General features: G+C 44.4%; 1 protein-coding gene and 1 pseudogene across 10 annotated transcripts in view; both read right to left on the reverse strand.

The window, feature by feature from the left end:
• DAG1 (dystroglycan 1) overlaps positions 1-21,390 on the reverse strand; it is a 64,100-nt gene that overhangs the window by 28,176 nt on the left and 14,534 nt on the right. For 4 of the 10 annotated variants that reach the window (XM_067044173.1, XM_067044171.1, XM_067044172.1 and 1 more), the window contains exon 2: positions 13,520-13,809. The exons of 3 other annotated variants lie outside the window; for them this stretch is intronic. The gene's annotated coding sequence lies outside the window, so the exon portion shown is untranslated. Of the gene's footprint in view, positions 1-2,373; positions 2,495-2,645; positions 2,680-13,519; positions 13,810-21,390 lie in introns of those variants that run through there. 3 more of the 10 variants (XM_067044176.1, XM_067044175.1, XM_067044177.1) reach the window with 2 other exon arrangements.
• On the reverse strand, positions 9,575-9,646 carry LOC131764719 (U4 spliceosomal RNA; annotated as a pseudogene).

The raw sequence follows: 21,390 nt of genomic DNA on the forward strand, positions 1-21,390 counted from the left end.
TAATTAATTTTTAAAAAACTTTGGCCGCAGGGCTTCCCTGCTGGCACAGTGGTTAAGAATCCGCCTGCCAATGCAGGGGTCTCGGGTTCGAGCCCTGGTCCGGGAAGATCCCACATGCCGCGGAGCAACTAAACCTGTGTGCCGCAGCTACTGAGCCTGTGCTCTAGAGCCTGCAAGCCAAAACTGCTGAGCCTATGCGCCACAACTACTGAAGCCCACACGCCTAGAGCCTGCGCTCCGCAACAAAAGAGGCCACCGCAATGAGAAGCCCATGCACCGCAACGAAGAGTAGCCCCCACTCACCTCAACTAGAGAAAGCCCGCACACAGCAACAAAGACCCAACGCAGCCAAAAATAAATAAATAAATTTATTTATTTAAAAAAAAATTTTTTTTGGCCACACTGCAGCATGCAGGATCTTACTTCCCTGACCAGGGATTGAACTCGTGTCCCCTGCAGTGGAAGCTCGGATCCTTAACCACTGGAACACCAGGGAAGTCCCCATTTATATAACACTCTTGAAGTGACAAAATTATAGAAACAGAGAACAGATTAGTGGTTGCCAGGAATTAAAGAGGGAGTTACATGAGGATAAGATGTGGCTATGAAAGGACAACATGACAGATCCTTGTGGTGATGAAAATGTTCTGTATCAATGTCAATATCCTGGTTGTGATATTGTACTATTATTTAAGATGTTATGGGGGGAAACTGGGTAAAGGGCTTACAGGATCTCTCAGGTTTTTTTTTTTTTTTTTTTTTTGCAGTATGCAGGCCTCTCACTGCTGTGGCCTCTCCCACTGCGGAGCACAGACTCTGGACGTGCAGGCTCAGCAGCCATTGCTCACGGGCCCAGCCACTCCGCGGCATGTAGGATCCTCCCTGACTGGGGCACGAACCCGCGTCCCCTGCATCGGCAGGCAGACCCTCAACCACTATGCCACCAAGGAAGCCCTCTCAGTATTATTTTTAACAACTGCATGTAAATCCACGATTATTTCCAAAAAGTGTTTTAACCTAAAAAAAAAGGATAAATTTGAATTAGAATTTTAAATTTCTGTACAATAAAGGACACCATAATGAAAATAAAAAGGACCAACCACAGCCTGGGAGGGAGCTTTTTCAGTGCATATGATAGCTAAAGGATCCCTATCAAAATATATCAAGTGCCCTAAAACAATAAAAATGGGTTGAAGAGATAACAAACATGTAATTCACAGAAAAGAAAACCTGAAAGCACTAAACATACAAAAAGATGCTCAACCTCACTAGTAATCAAGGAAAGAACATTAAAGCAACAGGAAAAACACTTGCCAGCAGTGTTAAGTGCCACACTTCTCGACCGGGACACCAAATGATCATGGACTTAGAAGCTGGGGTCCTGCAGGCATCAGTTCCAAGAACCATTTAACTCCCAGTGACGTTTGTGAGGTCCTCTACCAGGAAAGGCAAGGAAGGAAACACCCAGCTCTTCAACACCTGGTGTTCTCCATATCCTGGGTGGAGGTCTTCTCCTCAAACCTTATAAACTGCCCCCAAATTTAAGGCTTTTCTTCAAGCTCTTTCCTGTTTTTTTTCTTAAATATCTCCCTATTTTTTAATTGTCTGTGCTTTTGTACCCCTTTTATAGTTTATCACTTAATTTTTAAAATATTCTAGGTCTTTTGTTTTATACTATCTTAAATTGTAACTTTAGTGTTTCCTTTACTGTTGCATAGTGCGTTCTATAACTTTCCCTTTCTTATACATATTAACTATTATTTAGTTAATGGCTCAGCTCAACCAACACTCCACAAGACTGTAAGTTGTAGAAGGGAAGGGCAGGAATGCACCTTTGCAATCACTGATGTATGCCAAGCACACACGTAATAAATGAATGGAGAGGATACAGAACATTTTTTTAAAATCTTCTTCTGATGCCTTTACTCTTTTGTGTACTTACTTTGCTACTTATTAGATCCAGTTGATCTTTGCTTTTCTAACCTGATTCTCCATTTAAAAATTCTCAGCTTATCTGAAAACAGCAACAGTATGAGACACACCCTGTCCTACCAGGAACATAAGCTCAGTATGCTATCTGTGGACATATGACGACATGGGGTATCTGTTTCATGGGCATGACTAAGTGTTCTACATTTAGCAAGCAGGCATTGTCCAGGGCACAACTCCAACTGCTGCTATGTGTTGGTTTTCCATGTTCTGGGAAGAAAAGATCTTTTTGCAAACTGGCAAAAAGCAGCCTTGTGTCTTTCTGATACTGGTTTCCCATAAACAATGGTCACGTCTCCCTGTGCTAGGAACTTGTCAGGCTGCATCCAAACATCACTATTAGGACATCCCTCTGGAAGGCTTTGCACATAGTCTCATACTCACACACTTGGAGGCACTACAGAGATCCTCCTCCTCAGTTTTCAGAACCAAGGCCTACAGAGAGGTAACACTCAACCATGGTCACACAGAGCCTGTGGCCAGAAGATCGTGGGAGGAGAAGGTGCTGAGGAACCAGAGAAAAGACTATGTCAGAGTCACCCAGTCTTCCTGACACAGCCATTCATTTCAACACTGCACATGCACACTCACATTATACCTCTGGAATACCAGCAAGTGCTAAGGGTAGCCCAAGAATATGTTTCAGCTAAACTCACCACTGTTTGGCTGACTGACACTGCTGAAGCTCTCCTGCTGAGAAATGGGTAGTGGGAATGGGTAACTCATTCCTCTGTGCCAGTCCCCAGTGCAATGTCCGCCACTAAGTGTGAGCTCGGCACTGCTCCAGACCCCAGCAAAATCCAACTCTGTGAAGAAGGACCTTCCCAAAGCCTTGGCGAAGCCCCTGGAGCTCTGAACACCTGCTCAACAAGCCATGGCATACAATGTGAAAAATGGGCATACTTCCTTTCTCCAGCTGTGACACTGGGGACTCCCCAGTGATGGGCAGATATGAAAAGCCAAGCTTTCAGCAGTGCCTAAAAGGTGGTGCTCTTTGTAAAACAAAATACATAAAATGTGCCCTAGAGGCAGGTGTATTTAAAGTTTACCAGATCAGGGCTTCCCTGGTGGTGCAGTGGTTGAGAAGCCGCCTGCCAACGCAAGGGACTTGGGTTTGAGCCCTGGTCCGGGAAGATCCCACATGCCGCAGAGCACCTAAGCCCATGCGCCACAACTACTGAGCCTGCATTCCAGAGCCCGTGAGCCACAACTACTGAAGTCCAAGTGCCTGGAGTCCGTGCTCCGCAACAAGAGAAGCCACCACAATGAGAAGCCCACGCACTGCAATAAAGAGTAGCCCCCACTTGAACGAAGACCCAGCACAGCCAAAAATAAACAAATAAAATAAATAAATTTATAAAAAATAAATAAAGTTTACCAGATCAATTGGCAGGGACACAACCAGAGACTCAAAAGCATTATACAGTGGTAGGTGAGGACCCCAAACATCTGAGGAAATAATCCATCCAGGGCTCCTTCCTGTCACTAATCCCTACCTATATGCAAATGAGGCACGTTTGGGGGTGGGGGGTGGAGAGGAGATTGAGCATGTGTGAGTGCCTTGTGACTACCCTGTCCAGACAGACTTGGATCCCTGAGGACTAGAAGATTCCCTCTGGAATTCCAGCCCCAGGAGAGAAGTAGCTGTTCCAGCACTGGCTACCTCCCAGAGCTAATGAGTGCAGCATGCATGGAGGAGGCTCAGTCAATAAAAACTTTCCACTCAAAAAACACGTGGAACAAATGCATACATGACACTAACTCAATTTACAGTAAACTTAACACTTCCTCACGTGCAGAAAAACCTACAGAGACTGAAACTTTAAAGTATCTTAACTAAAACCTCTGAAAGAGTGGCTCCCTACTAGTTTTTATTTTCTAAGAATGAAGGAAAAGTTGTGGGATTCAACCCATTATTAACCACACAAAACGAAGCAGAGATGGGCTTCCCTGGTGGCGCAGTGGTTGAGAGTCCACCCGCCGATGCAGGAGACACGGGTTCGTGCCCGGTCCGGGAAGATGTCACATGCCACGGAGCGGCTAGGCACGTGAGCCATGGCCGCTGAGCCTGCGCGTCTGGAGCCTGTGCTCCGCAACGGGAGAGGCCACAACAGTGAGAGGCCCACGTACCGCAAAACAAAAACAAAAACAAAACAAAAAAAACGAAGCAGAGGCAGCCCAGCCCACCACTCGCAGGAACCCCTAAATCTCTAATAGCTATATTACCTAAAAATAGTATTTAAACTGTCAAATTGCTACCATTCACGATGTAATTAAAACACTTAAGGAAAATGGGATTTTCTTCTTAAAACAAAACTGAAATAATAAAATTCCATGACCTTGTTTTAAATGGTCAAAAGGAAAAATCATAACTGAAACAACCACTTTAGGTTCCATCTAGCAAAAAGGTTTTTGTCCAGATACTCAGAAGTTAAAAGTAAATGTTAAATGTCAGTCTAATATTAATCTAAAAATTCTAGAGGGTTAACCAGTTTAAAACTGCTCCAATCTGATGGCCAACAGGATGTACTCAACAAAATGAAAAAAAACAATAGTGTGAAGTCATTGTTTACTTGGGCTTCAAACACCAAAAAGACAGGCAGATTGCTCTGCTTTGAGTTTAAAACAGGACTTTTTCACACCTTGGGGTCAGATGAGGAAGGTGTTGAGCCAAGTCACTGGTGAAGATGCAAGGTGTCACCCTAAAATTGTTCACTGCTCAGGGGGCAGATGAGGTTTCCCTGACACAAAGCAAGTCCTGTCTGGCCTGTGTCCCGTGGGACTATCATAAGAGGTGTGGGGGCAGCCTGGCGAAGACACCATCAGGGAGTTTGGGAACCCACCAAGAGTCCAGGGCCACATACACAGCAAGAGATTTAAAAGTAAAAATATGTGGAAGAAAAAAATTACCACCTGTGAGAAACAAGCACTACTCAACAGTCTATCAAACACAAAAGCTATCTGAATGCTTTTCTCACATGGAAAACTCTTGGAAACTCTCAGTTATCACAGATACAAAAAGCAGAGGTCCTAGAAGAGCAGTGATTTCTGCTGATGGTGGTTTGGTTTTCTCAACGAATGCAGGAAGGAAGTAAAGGCTTTCTACCTGGATACAAACTCACTCAGGTGCAAACACATCCTAGAAGAAGGGAAGAAAGACAAGGTTCAGAAGCCAGGGCTGAAAGGCCATTCTCCACTGGACCATGGTTTTTAGCCTGAGTAGATTTTTAACATCTTATGTGATAAAGCTCACTGAAAAACAGTTCCTTCTACACTCCACTGAACTCCATATGCTGCTGTTAAACATTACTCAGTACTCAACTGCACACTTAAAACAGTTAAGATGGTTACGTTTTATGTTGTTTTGTTTACCACAATTTTTTAAAAATTTAATGGTTAAGGAGGCAAATTTTACCTTATGTATATTTTACTACAATTATAAATATTTTTTTAAACCCACGTAAGGGAGTAAGTGTGAGAGGTGGGTGGCCAGACTCAGCAGAATACAAGTCGGAATGAGTTACTACATTTGCATACCCTTGTGGCATCCAAGAACCCAATTAAAGTAAATTACAATTATCTCAAGAGAGCCCAACAATAGTTAACACTTCAGTGTATATTTACCGACTACCTACCCTGTACTAGGTGTGAAGCTTCATTTGCTATGCAGGTAGTCTTCCCAAATTTCATACAAAAATAGTCAATTAAGATTTACATACATTACTAAATCATAAAACACAAGAGGTAATAAACTAAATACTTATATATTATAAGTGTTTTCCAAGTAGGTGCTTACTAGAAAATAAAAGTTGCTTTCTGACTCCCCAAACTTCCTCTGGCTATCCAACCCCTTCCTCATCGCAGTACTAAGGTAGAGTTGGGACTACACTGTGAGGGCAGAATGGTCAATTATCTGTCGGGTCAAGGCTGAACGCCAAGGGTTGCCCAGAGAAGAAAGGAGAGAGAAGAGGTCCACTGCAGGAGTCTGATGCCACATATGCTCTGCTGCCCTCTTCCCCAACTGATGCCTAGCACCAAGCAGGCACTCAGATATCAGGGAATAGCAAGAGGGTTTCCCCTAAATCCCCAAAATGATTCACCAAGCACAAATAATCATCTGATTTCACACTTTGAAGTTAAAAGCTGAGCTTTCTGATATTTTTTCCATTATACTACAAAAGACTAAAAATAAGTACCACAGCTCAAAACTAATATGCTAATCTGACTTGAATGAATTAAGGTTAGAAAAAGATTGTTGACTGCTGGGACTTCCTGACCTAACTGGCTAATCAGACTCCAGAACAGAGGAATGAGATGAAATATTGGGGTGGCACAGCCACTCCCAGCTCCCTACTCAGGTCCCCCATTACTGCAGTCCTTGATCCTGCCAGCAACCTCACAATACAGGCCTCAGGAGCCAGACAGGGATATCCTGGCCCATGGTGCCTGGGAGCTCTTGCACTTTCACTGTAAGGTGTCATTACTCTGAGTGTTTATCTAGGCAAATACTCAGCCTTCAGTGTTTAAAGCTGTGACCTGCTTTTGGCCACATTCTTTTTTTGGGCCACATTCTTAAGGCTCGACCATCAAGAACATTTCAATCATGCCAGAAACTGCCAGATCAACAAACCTTGTTTATAGAAGGACAAGACACAACTAGCACCCACTCCCTTTGCTCAGACTTTCTTGCTAGCAGAATTCCTTCCCTCCCACATATGGCTCTGATTTGCCCTTCTACCTACCTCAGCCTTGCTACAGCTGCAAAATCTAAATAATTGTAAACCTCTCTGGTAGGTTTTAGGGCTGTGCTTCCAAAGGCTGGAGCAAAAGGGCCAAAAGATGGCCTTGCAGACTCTTGGAACCCCTGCTCAGCAAAGCCACAGCCGCTCTATGACCAGGCAGTGAAGCAGTGAACAAGGCCAATGCTGAGCAGAAGAAGGTCATGCCATGCGTGACCTCGGAATCAGGCCTAGAGTGGCACCTGAAAGTACCAGCTCCCAGTGAACTGGTGAAGGCAAAGCTCCTGGGCCAATCCCAGCAACTGCTGCATTGCTGGCCTTCCCCAGTAGAGGATATGGGGCTGCACTGATTCAGAGAAATACAATATATCCAGTTCAGGCACCTCTACACCAAGTAAGATGGAGGAAATGTATTACTCCCAAGTGCTTTCCCCCTCCTCAAAGCTCCAGGAGATCCCCAGTCACTGTCTGCCACAAAAGATTTACACCCAGGTATAACACAACTGAAGAAGTCCTTGAAGATGCCCTTGTCCTCACCTCCCACTGCTTCTACCTCCTCTTCCTGCAGGCTTTGATCACTCCCTTAGCACAAAGGAAAAAGTGGGTTTCCACTCAGTACTAATTATTTGGAAATTAGTTCCTGACATTTAGAATCCAAGGATTAAAAATTAAAAGCAAATACAGATAAGGGAAGGACAAATGCAGAGGATCACCTGTCTTATCAAATGGGTACAGCTACAATTTACATACTTCCAAGTACTGGGGAGAAAGTAGCAGCTACCAAGTACTTTTCAGTAGTGGCCAGCATCTCCTGATGCATGAAGGTGTTGTTTTCTTCTTCCAAACAGAGCCACGATCGTCTGAATTTCCAAGCTAGGCCGCTATCAGGCACAAATAGACTCCCAGAGCCCAAATGAACAAAGATTCCCACCAGCCCACGGCTTAATTCTTCAGATACTCTATCTTCTTTTCCCAGGAATCTTCAACTGGCTTCTAATGCGAGCACAGAGGCACCCTGCCCTTCCCAGGCTCTACGTAAATCATTTGTGCTGGGAGCTAACTACTTAAAAGACCTCTTTTGTAAATGACAAGTTTATTTTATGTCTTCTCATTGTATAGCAAATTCAATGAATCTTGTTAAGTTCTGTGGCCTTAAGAACAGATCTAATCAAGAGTCAGGAACCTCTGCATTTATCTCACACAGGGATACAGATGACACTGTGAGGGATTCATGGCAACAGTCCTCCTAACAGGCTGGCCCCTCACAGAACCACAGGGATAGCTGCTGCTTACCCCTCAGAGCTTCCTTGGTCAGTAAAGGGACGGGAAGGCAGAAAGGTCACAGGCAAAAGAGAAAGTGTGAGTAAACTATGGGGAAGTGGGAGACGCAGAGACAAGACAGGGCAACAACCAACAGGGACTGGAGAGAGTGCCCTCCACACTCTTTTCAAGCTGTTCATCCTAAAGCAGCAAGACATGCTAGGCTGGAGGCATTTCTTACTGGATTAAGGAAATGGCCACAAAAACAGCAGTCAGATCCTTTTCGGGATTTCACTGACTATTACTACTACCCAAGTAGATGTCTCACCCATCATCCTGACTCAGAACTGGAGGGGGAGCAAATGGAGCCATGAGCTCCTCAGAAATGCTTCTCATCCCAAGGGAGAGAGCAGCCCTCCAGTCCTTTGCCAGCCTTAGATCATTACCTGCTATATTCAGCAAATGATTAGAAGAAAATCCAGAATTCTGTGACAAAGAACTAAAAATAAGTAAATTACCAGTAGCATTTATCTAGAGAGCTGGAATTTTTTGTTTTGTTTTCAAGTCAAGCTCTCTTTATAAACTCATAATCTACAGATGCCTCAAAAAGTCACTCCAGCTCTCCTTGCAAAAAGGGTAAGAAGCAGGAAATCACCCAGCAGGCTCTTGACACCAGTTTCCACCTCTCGTACCCCAAGCATTAGTGTAGCTGCAAACTTGAGCAGCAGTTTCTGAGAGTTCACCCTGTAAACAACTGCAGTGAGTTCAAAGAAGACTAATTTAAAGCTTGCATATGTTTTTTGGATTACTTGCAATGCAACCAGGGATCTCAGCTATCTTTGGCTTTTACAGACTAACTATTAAGTACTTGAATTTGACACTGACCATGGAGCAAGAAAGTGACAAGGCCTCAACCTCAACAGGAATCTAAGCTTCAGTGAGCACCTCAAACAGGACCGGTGTGCACCTGTCTGGTACTGGTTACTTCTTTGTAGCTCATATCCTGCTGGATGACCCACAGCAACGAGTGTAGCACCTGGGCACCAAGGCCTGTACATGGTTAGTGCACAGCACTTATTATGGGCCATGACACAACAGGCTTTAAAGGAATCATGTCCAAAACATTCTCTCTCTTTTTTTAAAAAAATATTTATTTATTTATTTATTTATTTGGCTGTGCCGGGTCTTAGTTGTGGCACACGGGATCTTCACTAGGGCATGCAGGACCTTTAGTTGTGGCACGTGGGCTCTTTTAGTTGCAGCATGCAGGCTCTTAGTTGCACCATGCAGGATCTAGTTCCCTGACCAGGGATCAAACTGCAGGCCCCCAGCATTGGGAGCAAAGATTCTTAACCATTGGACCACCAGCGAAGTCCCACGTCCAAATCATTCTCAAGGAGAATGAACATGTTCTAACTTCATCTACACCTCAACAGGAAAGCAGTGGTCCTGCCCAACAGAACTTCAGGTGTGGCTGTCCTCTGGGGATGGAACAGGAAAGAGGTCAGTGACTATCAGAGGTCGCAGCACTCGAGAGAGCAGAGCAACACCGGGTGCAATAGACCAACAGCAATTTTTTGGCCGACAGGATTTTTAATTAGCAATAATCGCGCCTCGGATAAACCTCATTGGCTACGATACTGCCACTGCGCAAAGCTCCGACAGGATTTTAAAAAAATAATTTCATAAATCTATGTCTGTTCTTAGAAAACTTGTTTTCTAGGCAAATATGGAATGAAATAACACCAGCTACAATTATAATCAACAGCATGAAAAGAGATACCTTAGGCAAATGGCAAATTAAATAATACTCATGCAATTATTCCTTTTCTTTTTCCATAAGCACCTTGCTCTAACAAAGAAACACAGAATAGGAATTATTTCTTTGATGATTTGTATTCAACAAATTTTGACCATCTAGGGCTTCCCTGGTAGCGCAGTGGTTAAGAATCTGCCTGCCGGGCTTCCCTGGTGGCGCAGTGGTTGAGAGTCTGCCTGCTGATGCGGTGGACATGGGTTCGTGCCCTGGTCCGGGAAGATCCCACATGCCACGGAGCAGCTAGGCCTGTGAGCCGTGGCCGCTGAGCCTGCGTGTCCGGAGCCTGTGCTCCGCAACGGGAGAAGCCACAATGAGAGGTCTGCATACCGCAAAAAAAAAAAAAAAAAAAGAATCTGCCTGCCAATGCAGGGGACACGGATTTGAGCCCTGGACCGGGAAGATCCCACATGCGATGGAGCAACTTAAGCCCGTGCACCACAACTACTGAGCGTGCACTCTACAGCCCAAGAGCCACAACTACTGAAGCCCATGCGCCTAAGAGCCCGTGCTCCACAAGAGAAGCCACTGCAATGAGAAATCTGCACACCACAACAAAGAGTAGCCCCCGTTCGCAGCAACTAGAGAAAGCCCGCGCGCAACAACGAAGACCCAACGCAGCCAAAAATAAATAAATAAATAATTTTAAAAAATTTTTTGGCCATCTACTCAATATCACATATCATCCTACCTTCCACCATCTACTCTTTAACTCCAACTCCATTTCATTTGTGTTTCAATCTCTTCACAAATGAAGAACACCATAAAAATGAAAATGCGTCCTCTTATTTAGAGGACTAGTCTCAAGAAAAGTAATATGTGGGAATTCCCTGGCAATCCAGGGGTTAGGAATTGGCACTTTCACTGCTGTGGCCCAGGTTCAATCCCTGGTCGGGGAATTAAGATCCCACATGCCTCACAGCATAGCCAAAAATAATAATAATAGGAGCTTCTCTTGTTTCTCAATGAAAACTTTCCTCACTAGACTGGGTGTCCCCTGAGAGCTGGAATAGGGTCTAATTCACCTAGGTCCTGAGCTCAGGCTGATGCAGTGGGGGCTAGACAGCAGGGCCTGGCCAGGGTGGAGAAGAGTAAAGCACCATCAGGGAAAGCTGAGTCCTCAGTGTGACCTCTACTTTCCAGACCGGTCTGCTCATCCAAGACCACTGGGATAGGAAGGGATAGGAGGGCTCTACTCCTCCATAAGCTAGGACACTGCATCACTGCCCAGAGCAGAGATGTATACTGAACCCTCAGGTTCTCTGCTTATCTTCAGAACTAGGCTCTAAGTCCTCCTCTCCTAAGAGACTGCCCTTCCTTTACCACTCCAAGAGTGCTTTCCCTTCTATCCAAGCATGCCCAATCCCTACCACTCATTAAACAAGTTATGCGCACAGCACATCTCCTCAACACAGAGCCGCAGGTGTTCCTACAGCACGATCATGCTCCACTTAACTTGGAATGCTTACTCCCACATCCAGCCCAGCCCAGCCCCTCAATGGGACAGGTGCTCAACAAACATTTAGTTGGAGAGTTAAACACGAATCACTGTTTTTCTGCAATATGGCACTATACCAAAGTCCATTCCTTTCCACTTCAAAAACAGCTAGACATTTACATCATCTGGCATGAGAATTCCCAGGTAGAGGGAAACAGAAGGCACCCCCTTTCTGATGCACTGGCCATCAAGGCCACCTAAAGCTTGTTTCCTGTGTGACCATCTCCCTCGGATGAGCTTTGATCTAATGGGCAGGTTCATCAGCACCTTTTGTTTGTTGTTGTTGTTTTTTAACATCTTTATTGGAGAATAATTGCTTTACAATGGTGTGTTAGTTTCTGCTTTATAACAAAGTGAATCAGCTATACATATATCCCCATATCTCCTCCCTCTTGTGTTTCCCTCCCACCCTCCCTACCCCACCCCTCTAGGTGGTCACAAAGCACCCAGCTGATTTCCCTGTGCTATGTGGCTGCTTCCCACTAGCTATCTATTTTACATTTGGTAGTGTATATATGTCCATGCCACTCTCTCACTTCATCCCAGATTACCCTTTCCTCTCCCTGTGTCCTCAAGTCCATTCTCTAGTAGGTCTGCGTCTTTATTCCTGTCCTGTCCCTAGGTTCTTCAGAAACATTTTTTTTTTAGATTCCATGTATATGTGTTAGCATATGGTATTTTTCTCTTTCTGACTTACTACACTCTGTTTGACAGTCTCTAGGTCCATCTACCTCACTATAAATAACTCAATTTCGTTTCTTTTTATGGCTGAGTAATATTCCATTGTATATATGTTCCACATCTTCTTTATCCATTCATCTGTTGATGGACACTTAGGTTGCTTCCATGTCCTGGCTATTGTAAATAGAGCTGCAATGAACATTGTGGTACATGACTCTTTTTGACATCAGCACCTTCGGAATACCCAGTTCTGCCTTTGTGAGCAGGCTAAGTTTCTTACTTCAACCAAGGATACAAGCTCTCCTAAGCTCTGGAGCAGTGGCTCTAGACCCTGGCTGCATATTACAATCACCTGGGCAGGGAAAGGAGCTGATGCCTGAGTCCCACCCCCAAAATTCTGATGTCACTGACTGGGGTGCAGATTTCAACCAATAGTAAACCCTGCTCTAAAGATACAGCAGCTCTGAAACAGAACAGGAGGTAGACAGTATAGTTTGGGGCCCAGACCACACAGACAGCAGGTACTGAAGGAATTAAAAACTGGTACACAGCTGAGAAAAAGGGCTTGGAAATGCAGAAACTTACCCTCCACCCAGTATATCTGATCAATCCTCACCAGGGCAAGGACTCCTGTATTCTCATCAGAGCCCCAGACCAACAATTCTGGATCCTCTAGAAAGTTTCTCCCACATGTCCTGGCGCCCTCACAAAACACATCAATGCTACTCAGCAGCACTGGCACCACATGGAATACCCAGGAGTGATACTGGAGTTGTTCTCCCTCCTGCCTTCCAAGCCCCAGTCCTTCTCAGAGTCGTAGCAGCTGTGGCAGTCGCTGGCTCCACTCTGATTCTGTGACATGAGCTCAAGTTGGCCTCCAGGTGCTGCCTAAGCTTGTTTTCTCATCAATGAAATGGGGAACATGTGTCACTGACCTCAAAGGGCTTCTGTCAGGATGAACTGAAAGTGATGCATCAGCCAATCAGCCCAATGTATGCACAGACTAAGTATTCCACAAAGACTGCCCTTCAATTATTATGATTTACCCTACACACAACTGCCATAACAAGGAGTAATCACGTTCTGGATGCTGCAACACCTTAAAGATGGCAAGTGACCCTACGTCACAGCAACCCTGCTGAATAGCTAATGTCCCCTTTATGACATGCAAAAACTGAAGTCCATACCAAGTAAGGGGAAGAGCCAGGATTTGAAGCCTGGTTCACTAGATTAACTTGTCTGAGCCACAACTGCCGTCACACGGCTCTTGTGTTCTAGGCAGCTCATGACAGTTGCCCATGAATCAGGTCCACCCTCTCTGCCTGGCACACACAAAAAAAGTACTCATGAGCAACTGTTAAGTAGAGTTTTTTCCAACTCCCTCTTGCCCTTCAAGTCCTAGCCTGCTAAATGCTGCTTCCTTGGGAAACCCGCCCAACTGAGTCCTCCATTATCCAATTAACCCCCCACTATACCTTTCCTTCTTCATTAAATTCTCAGAATAGTGAGAGCAGGGGCCATATCTGATTTACTCACATAGTCTAACGATGGCACAGGGAGAACACAGGTCAGATCCATGTCTTTCCATGACACTGGAACCCACCTAGGGAAGAACTACGTCAAAGACCACCTGAAACACCAGGGCAGCTCTGCTTCATCGCCTCGAAAGACACTGCCATAACTCCAAAGCTCTGACAACAGAGTCAAGGGCACTGCCTCATGGAGCTGGACTTCAGGCAGTCCACAACCTGGAATAAGGGTCCCTGGCATCAATATTCAGGCAGATCCTTCCTCTTCAGAAATTAGCTCAGTGGTTTTGGTAATTTCTGTAAGTTAAGCAGAAATAAATTCTTTTTGAGCAGGCAAGACCTTTTATTTTGTTGCTAAAGTTCATCTTAGTCTGCTAATATCGTGTGTTCACTTGTTCTACTTATAACAAAAGTCAAGAACTGGATCTCCTTTATTCAAGTCATGAAACTCCTTTATTCAACTGCAACATGATTAAGTAAATGAATACAAAATTAGATTTATTTTAAAAGACTTTAGTAAATAAAAATGTGTACCATGTATCCATATCCTGGTTTCTAAATGCCACTTCAACTAAAAGAAACCAAGGCTCCTTGTGGAAAGGGCTGATGACAGGCTGGGGAAAGGAACCTGGAACATCTTGTTGCACTAGAAAAGTCAGAAGTGTTCAAACAATGATGGAGACATGTCAAAAGAACACAGGAGCCAGCCTAAAGGGGCTCCCGCTGGCCAAACCTGGGACAATCTGGGCATCAAAATGAATAATGACAAGAATGGGCTATATCACATTGAATAAGTTATCAATGTGAACTAATATAAACAAAACAATGAATAAACAAGTGAAGGAGGTGAGAAAACTCTTCTTTGAGTAAGATGACAACTAATTCAGAAGAAATGATGGTCATAGAAGAATCACTGCATGTTGAAAGTAGAGGGTCAAAGTTTGATAAGGAACAGGATATTTACCATAAATTACCTGTGTCCTAACATAAATTACTTATTAATTGCAAAGGGAAAAACAGCAACTTTAAGGAGGGAAAAACTGTCAAGTACCTCCTCAACCAGGACTGATCATCAAGACAAACCAGCAACTTATGCCTACTCACATGGGGCTATTAAAGATGTTATTAGGACAACTGAGGAATCTAAGTATGGAATGTAAATTAGATATTAAACCAGTATTAAATTTCTCTCACACTGACAGATGTATTGTCATTATGTAAGAGAATATTCTTTTTTTTTTTTTTTTGAGGTACGCGGGCCTCTCACTGCTGTGGCCTCTCCCGTCGCGGAGCACAGGCTCCGGACGCGCAGGCTCAGCGGCCATGGCTCACGGGCCCAGCCGCTCCACGGCATGTGGGATCTTCCCAGACCGGGGCACGAACCCGTGTCCCCTGCATTGGCAGGCGGACTCTCAACCACTGCGCCACCAGGGAAGCCCGAGAATATTCTTATTCTTAGGAAATACACAACTAGGTATTTAGTAGTAAAGGGGCATGACGTTTGCCAATCACTCATAGATGGTTCAGGGAAAAAATGTACAGAGTGAAAAGAAACAGAATGACAAAGCAACAACAAGGCAAAATGTAAACAAATGGTAACTCAAGGTAAAGCGTATTTAGGAGTTTCTTGTACTACTTTTGCAATTTTTCTCCAAGTTTGAAGTTATAACAAATATTTAAGTTACAAAAATATAAACTGTGTGAAATGAAAAGAAAATTAAGTGTTAAGAAAAAGGAATGTGGGGCATGGTCGGCCTCTCATCTCAGAACCTCAGTTCCTCCCTGACGAAGCAGCAATATTCATCAACAGTTGTGAGGCAAAGTCAGCAGATGGGTTCTGTAAACGGTGATGGCCTAAGTAACCCTAATCCTACCACTTACCTCACACCCTTGCACTTTGTCCACTAGTGTTCCAGATTCCAGGCACCAAGGCCCCTGACTTCATGATTCAAAACATAGCCCACCAGGTCCCCAAGCCCTCCTTTATAAGGAGGAGCTATCTTAAAAGTTTTTCCCTCTAGAAACACTACAAGCACAAAATGTACAAAAAAGGACTTTGAAAATGACTTGGATTATAATGGAAGAAAATGTCACACTGGGGCCTGAAATTACTACATTGGGCTATGTTTGCTCAAGATTAAAAATAGTTTCATCTTTCCTTCCCAGGAGCCTTCCCTCCTGGAGGAAAAAACCCCCAACCAGACCATCACCAAGTTCAGAGGTCCCAGAGCTAAACACAAAATATGCGCAGGCTGAAATCAGTGTTTCCCAGTATCAGATTCCCCATTAACAATCCCCGGGCACAATTCAGAAGATACACAGTAAGCCTCACAATGATGCCATTAGCTGTCTGGTCCTTTGAACTTAATGCAATAAAAGTAATTCACATGGAGGTAAAACAAATTTCAATAATACACTAGGCCATAAGTGAAAAGGTGGTTTCCCTCTCAGGCCTTCAGGTAAGCAGGCTGGGTTTCTTCAGTAGTTCTCCACAAATGACACATTTAATGTATCTCTAAACACATAAACCAGTACATCTCTTTTTATCTCACTCAAAGTTCAAATGGTATCATATACTTCATAATTGTTACTTTTTAAAATTTACTAGAACTGGAAGACCTCAGCCCCAGTGGGTGGATCTACTTCCTCACTACCCCCTGCTGCTTGTGGCACATACCTGTCTAAGTATCCTGCATATTTTGCCCTGAAGAGTGCTCCCTCCCTCTCAGCCTTGCATTCTTCTGGTAAGAAATCTGAGGATAAAATCCTAGATGTGGAATTGCTGGGTCAAAGGTTATGTATATTAGAATTGCTAGATATTGGCAAAATACCCTTCAATTTACATTCCGACCTAAAGACATGAGTGACTTTTCTCTTACTTTCACTAAAATTGAGTTACTGTTAAACTCCTTCATTAATAACATGAGACAGAAGAGAAAGGAGTGTAGGACAGGTTGAAAGAGCATGGGACAGTTTGTCCCTCTCATATTGTTGGATTAATGGGCATAGTGGGGAGCAGGTATCATAAATTCAAGCTGGGAGTAATGGTACTTCATAGTTAGTTAGCCAGCACGAAAATATGGGAGGGTGAACATCCAGATGACTAATGAATCAAAACATGGCACTATGTTTTTCTAGTCAAACTTGACTACCTCAGAGGAAAATTGCTATGGAAAATTTATGGGCTAATTACTCCAAATAATAAGTTATCTGTGGTGCTCTTTGCTCCTATTGTGGACCAGCCCTGTGGACCACGGTAGCTTCTAGGCCCACCCTAAACAACTCTGGGCTCAGGGTAGTGGGAACACAAATACAAGTGCTGAGCCCAAGGAGAACAGGAGAGGGAAGCTAGAGAGTATTTTGGGGCTCCCAAGTCTAATCTTCATACTGTAGCTTCACTGTCCTGAAAAACATGAACCTTTTCTAAATCACATTGCCAAATCTAAGTTTGAGGCCTACTGTTTTTCAACTGAGGGGCAGGGTCTGAGAGGAATACTGGAGCCCGGCTATCCTGGAGGTCACACCCTCCAGACTCTTGGGGCACTGGGGAAAGAACCATCTGTCCCAGGCCAGTGCAGCCATCTGGGACAGGCAGTTTTGTGTCTGAGCACAAAAGTACTCACCAGTCCACTCTCATCTTTCACTCAGATCAGCCTAACTTGTACACATGAACGATTAATCCAACAGAAAGTGGTGCCAACAGTGACTGACATTCCAAAGTCCTAAGATGACCCTCCAACTCTATACCATGCTGGTTCCTGGTTCAAAAACTTCCTGGAAAAACCAGGGACATAGGCAACTCCATCAAGATGACGAGTAACAGGAACTGGGAACCACATCCTACCATGAGGACCATGATACAAACCCCTAGTGAAGAACGCCAGGACCAGATAGGAGAATGAAGCCCTTCAGCAGCTGCTGTGGTTACATTACCTTCTATAGATACACACTGAACTATTGATGGATGAAATGACAGGATGTCTGAGATTTGCTTCAAAATAATGGAGGGGTGGGGTAGGGACAATAGTTGGGAGTGTGAATGGGCAAGACTGGCCAGTAGTTAATGGATGTTGGGGCTGGTAATAAGTACATGGGATTCGTTGTATTATTCTGTCCTTGAGTGTACTTGAAATTCTCCACAATGAGAAGATCAAAAATAAAATACAACAGAAGCATACAGACAAAATTCCCAGTAATTAAAACATCAAGTATATCCAGCAATTCACTCTTAAATATATACTCAGAAGCCATGGACAAGAATGGTTCATATCAGTATTATTCATAATAGTCAAAAATTAAAAACAACTCAAATGTCCACCAAGAGGAAAAGCAGTAAACTGTGGTATATTCATATGTGAAATACTATACAACAAAAGAGAACAAACTGCTGTACAGAACCACAAAGATGTCACAGACCTAACATTCAGCAAGAAAAGACAGGCACCTGAAAGTACATATCATACTCTCTATCATTCTACTTACATAAAGGTCAAGAGTAGCAAAACTAAGCTCAAGAACAGAGGTCAGAAAAGTGGTTACCTTTAGGGAGATGCTGATTGGGTAAAGGCACAAGAGAACCTACTGGAAGTGTTCTGTATCTTAGGTCTGAGTAATATATACAATATCTAAAACTTGTCAAACTGTACATTTATGATTTATGCATTCTGCTACACATAAATTTTGCTTCAATTATTTTTAATAGTGACCAAAAAAATCAAATACTAGTTATCAGGAGATTCAGTGAAACAACTTCATCTATAACAGAATAGATTTTCAAAGCCTAAAGAATGAGCTAATTCAGCTCTGGCCTGGGATAATTTTGATTGGGGCCTGCTACCTGCCTGCCACCTGCCCACACCTGAGGTGAAAGCAAGGACTCCCTCTAAGGACCTTCACTCTTAGCTGCTCACAAACACCACAGAATACCAGAGCACCCAACATCAGAAAACATATCTTTAACTCCTGCTTCACCACCTAAGCAACTAGCTCTGGTTGTGGTCTTGACCTCACTAAATTCCAAGTAATGCAATTTTTAAAGGTAGTGATACAGATCTCTCACACAGGAGATTCAGCGCTTTCCTCACCACCATGCCCGCTGCTGACACCCACTCCTTCAGGCAGCTCCTGAGCAGTGCCCAGAAGCCTCTCCAGCCCTTCCACTAGCACAATCCACACCTCCCTAACTCTGGAATTCCTTACATTCTCCTCCCTAAAGGACAACCCTCAGAAAACTTGGATTCAAAACAAGAAAACAAAACCTGGTCGACTTCCTTAGGCCTAAGCAACCTTGATAGACATATGGGATGCAAAAATCTGAATTTACATGGCTTCAAAATTATTTAAGTATAAAAATAAATGGAATTTTAAATGTGTGAAATAATAGCACAACAAAAACTCCACAGACACATGGTTAAGTGTCACAGCACTGGGGAAAGGCCAGAAAAATCCTGGTACATCACATGACATCTCTTCTCAGGGGCAGCTCCCATCTGAAGGGCAATGAGCTTGCTATATACAAAGGTATAGGCCAGCCATGAGCAGAGCCCTTTGCCTCCAGATCTTCACGGCAATAGCTGACCAGGCAGCAGCTCTCTGATGTGAGCACATAGTTGCCCTCACACCAGATACGGGCTTACGCTGCCCCATCAAATTCTGGGGTAAGCTGGGGTGGGGCCTCCAGACAAGAAAGCCAGAACTAGCTGATGAGTTCCTGGGCCTGGATCCTGAGCCTACTCTCAACACTCACTCTTGGACCTCCAAATGCCCAAATCTTCAGCTACCAGCCAGCAACGCGACAACACTGGTAGCTGACATACCTCCCCATTCTGTAAGGCAAGTCTCTGTACCCAGAGCTTGAGACCAGCAGGTGAGGCCATGACCACAGCCCACAAAGCTTTCTACTATCCACCCAACCTACCTGGTCTGATGGTGCAGATATGGGGAAAGACTAGATTCTGGCTGCTCTCTAAGCTCTATCCATTTCTCCATTTCCTTACCACTGGAGCTGTGTGGCCTACATGGAGAAGCAGGAAAATCCTCTAAAATAGCTTTCAAACACAGAGAAAATTTGTAAAACACAATGCTCATAAGACAGAGTTTGAGGTGATCATTTAAGTCATCAGGAGCTACACTTTCATTTTACAGACGGGTAAACCAAGGCTTCTACAGTCTCCCAGATGGTGAGCAATCACACAGGATGAGCATTCCTCTAAGTCTCAAACAACCTTTTCCCCATCACAATACCCTATCAACAAAGGGGGAAAGGAAGAGAGGAAAGCTGAAGAGGGGACAAGATGAGGGACACACAATGAAAGGCAAAGGAGCTGAGAATGTGGGAAGAAGAGCAATGTGAAGGAAGAAGGGAGGGTCTGAGAGGGGGACAGCACTGTGAACCCATCTCAGTGAATTAGGCCAGAGAACACATACAGGCTTTTCCTCTTCCAACACCTGTCACACCGTGCTGGGGAAACTGGTTTGACAAGGACCACAGAGACACTTAGAGGCTGAGCAGGCCCCACTGTCCTGCCACAGAAGTGGTGCTCTGGGTACCTGCTATGAGCAAAATATGGAACAAAAGGAAAGCAGCACTCCGGAGGAAAGACCCAAACCACCTCAGCCTTGCCAACGGGACCAAACCTGAGGCTGATCAAGCCTTTGGATCCAGCTGCTGATTCACAGGAAATACAGAGAAGAGCATGCTCAACTGCACCCTGGGACACAATCTGCTAAATCTGGACTGTGAGAGATTCCACAGGTCTAAGGGCCCAGGTTCTTCAGCAGATAATTGCAAGGAAAAGGGACAGAGGGGAGAAAATGCAGATAAAGAAACTTACAAGATATGACAACTTAAAAAAATGGACAAAATTAAACTGCAGTGCCTAAAGATACACATTTGGAAGATAAAACGATTAAAAAAAAAAGTAAGAAAATGGCTACAAAAAGACAGGATGGGGCCACCTTGAGAAGGAAGGGGAGAGGGGGCTGTGGCAGGGTTGGGGCCCACAGAGAAGCCTCTGGTGGAACCAATAAAGTTCTATTTCATGACCTTATAATTCACTAAGCTCTATTTTTTTTGGGGGGAGGGTGGTCTTGTTTTCTCCATTTTTGTTTAATTTTACACTAGTAAAGTTTTTTAAAAGTTAAAAAATAGATTTAAAAAGATAAGAGTAAGTTGGGACTTCCCTAGCAGTCCAGTGGTTAAAACTCCATGCTTCCACTGCAGGGGCATGGGTTCAATCCCTGGTCGGGGAACTAAAATCCTGCATGCTGGGCTTCCCTGGTGGCGCAGTGGTTGAGAATCCGCCTGCCGATGCAGGGGACGCGGGTTCGTGCCCTGGTCCGGGAAGATCCCACATGCCGCGGAGCGGCTGGGCTCGTGAGCCATGCCCGCTGAGCCTGCGCGTCTGGAGCCTGTGCTCCGCAACGCGAGAGGCCACAGCAGTGAGAGGCCCGTGTACCACAAAAACAAACAAACAAACAAACAAACAAACAAAAATCCTGCATGCTGCGCCATGCGGCATACATGCATGCATGCACGCATGAATGAATACATAAATAAATAAATAGATGAAGTAACCAGAGAACCAGTCCTGGAAGAGCTTGAGGACTTTGCAAAGCAGCATATGCAGAAAGAGAATCCCACCAGGAAGCATGCAACAGAGAGGGTGGCCTCACAGGCAACTGGGTGGAGACCTCTAATTCAGGGGTTTGGCCTTAGGAACCACCACTGGCTGCTTACCCAGGCCTCACACTCTCCAATAGCTCTGCTGGTTATTAACCTGATATTGTAGCTACCTGCATGACTCCTTTATCCCTCTCAACTGGTTCCCATGGCATCAGGGTTAGGAAATGGCTCAACAGGTCAGAGATATCACTGTA

The sequence above is a fragment of the Kogia breviceps genome, chromosome 10 (assembly GCF_026419965.1).
Source record: "Kogia breviceps isolate mKogBre1 chromosome 10, mKogBre1 haplotype 1, whole genome shotgun sequence".
NCBI classification, from domain to species: Eukaryota; Metazoa; Chordata; class Mammalia; order Artiodactyla; family Physeteridae; genus Kogia; species Kogia breviceps.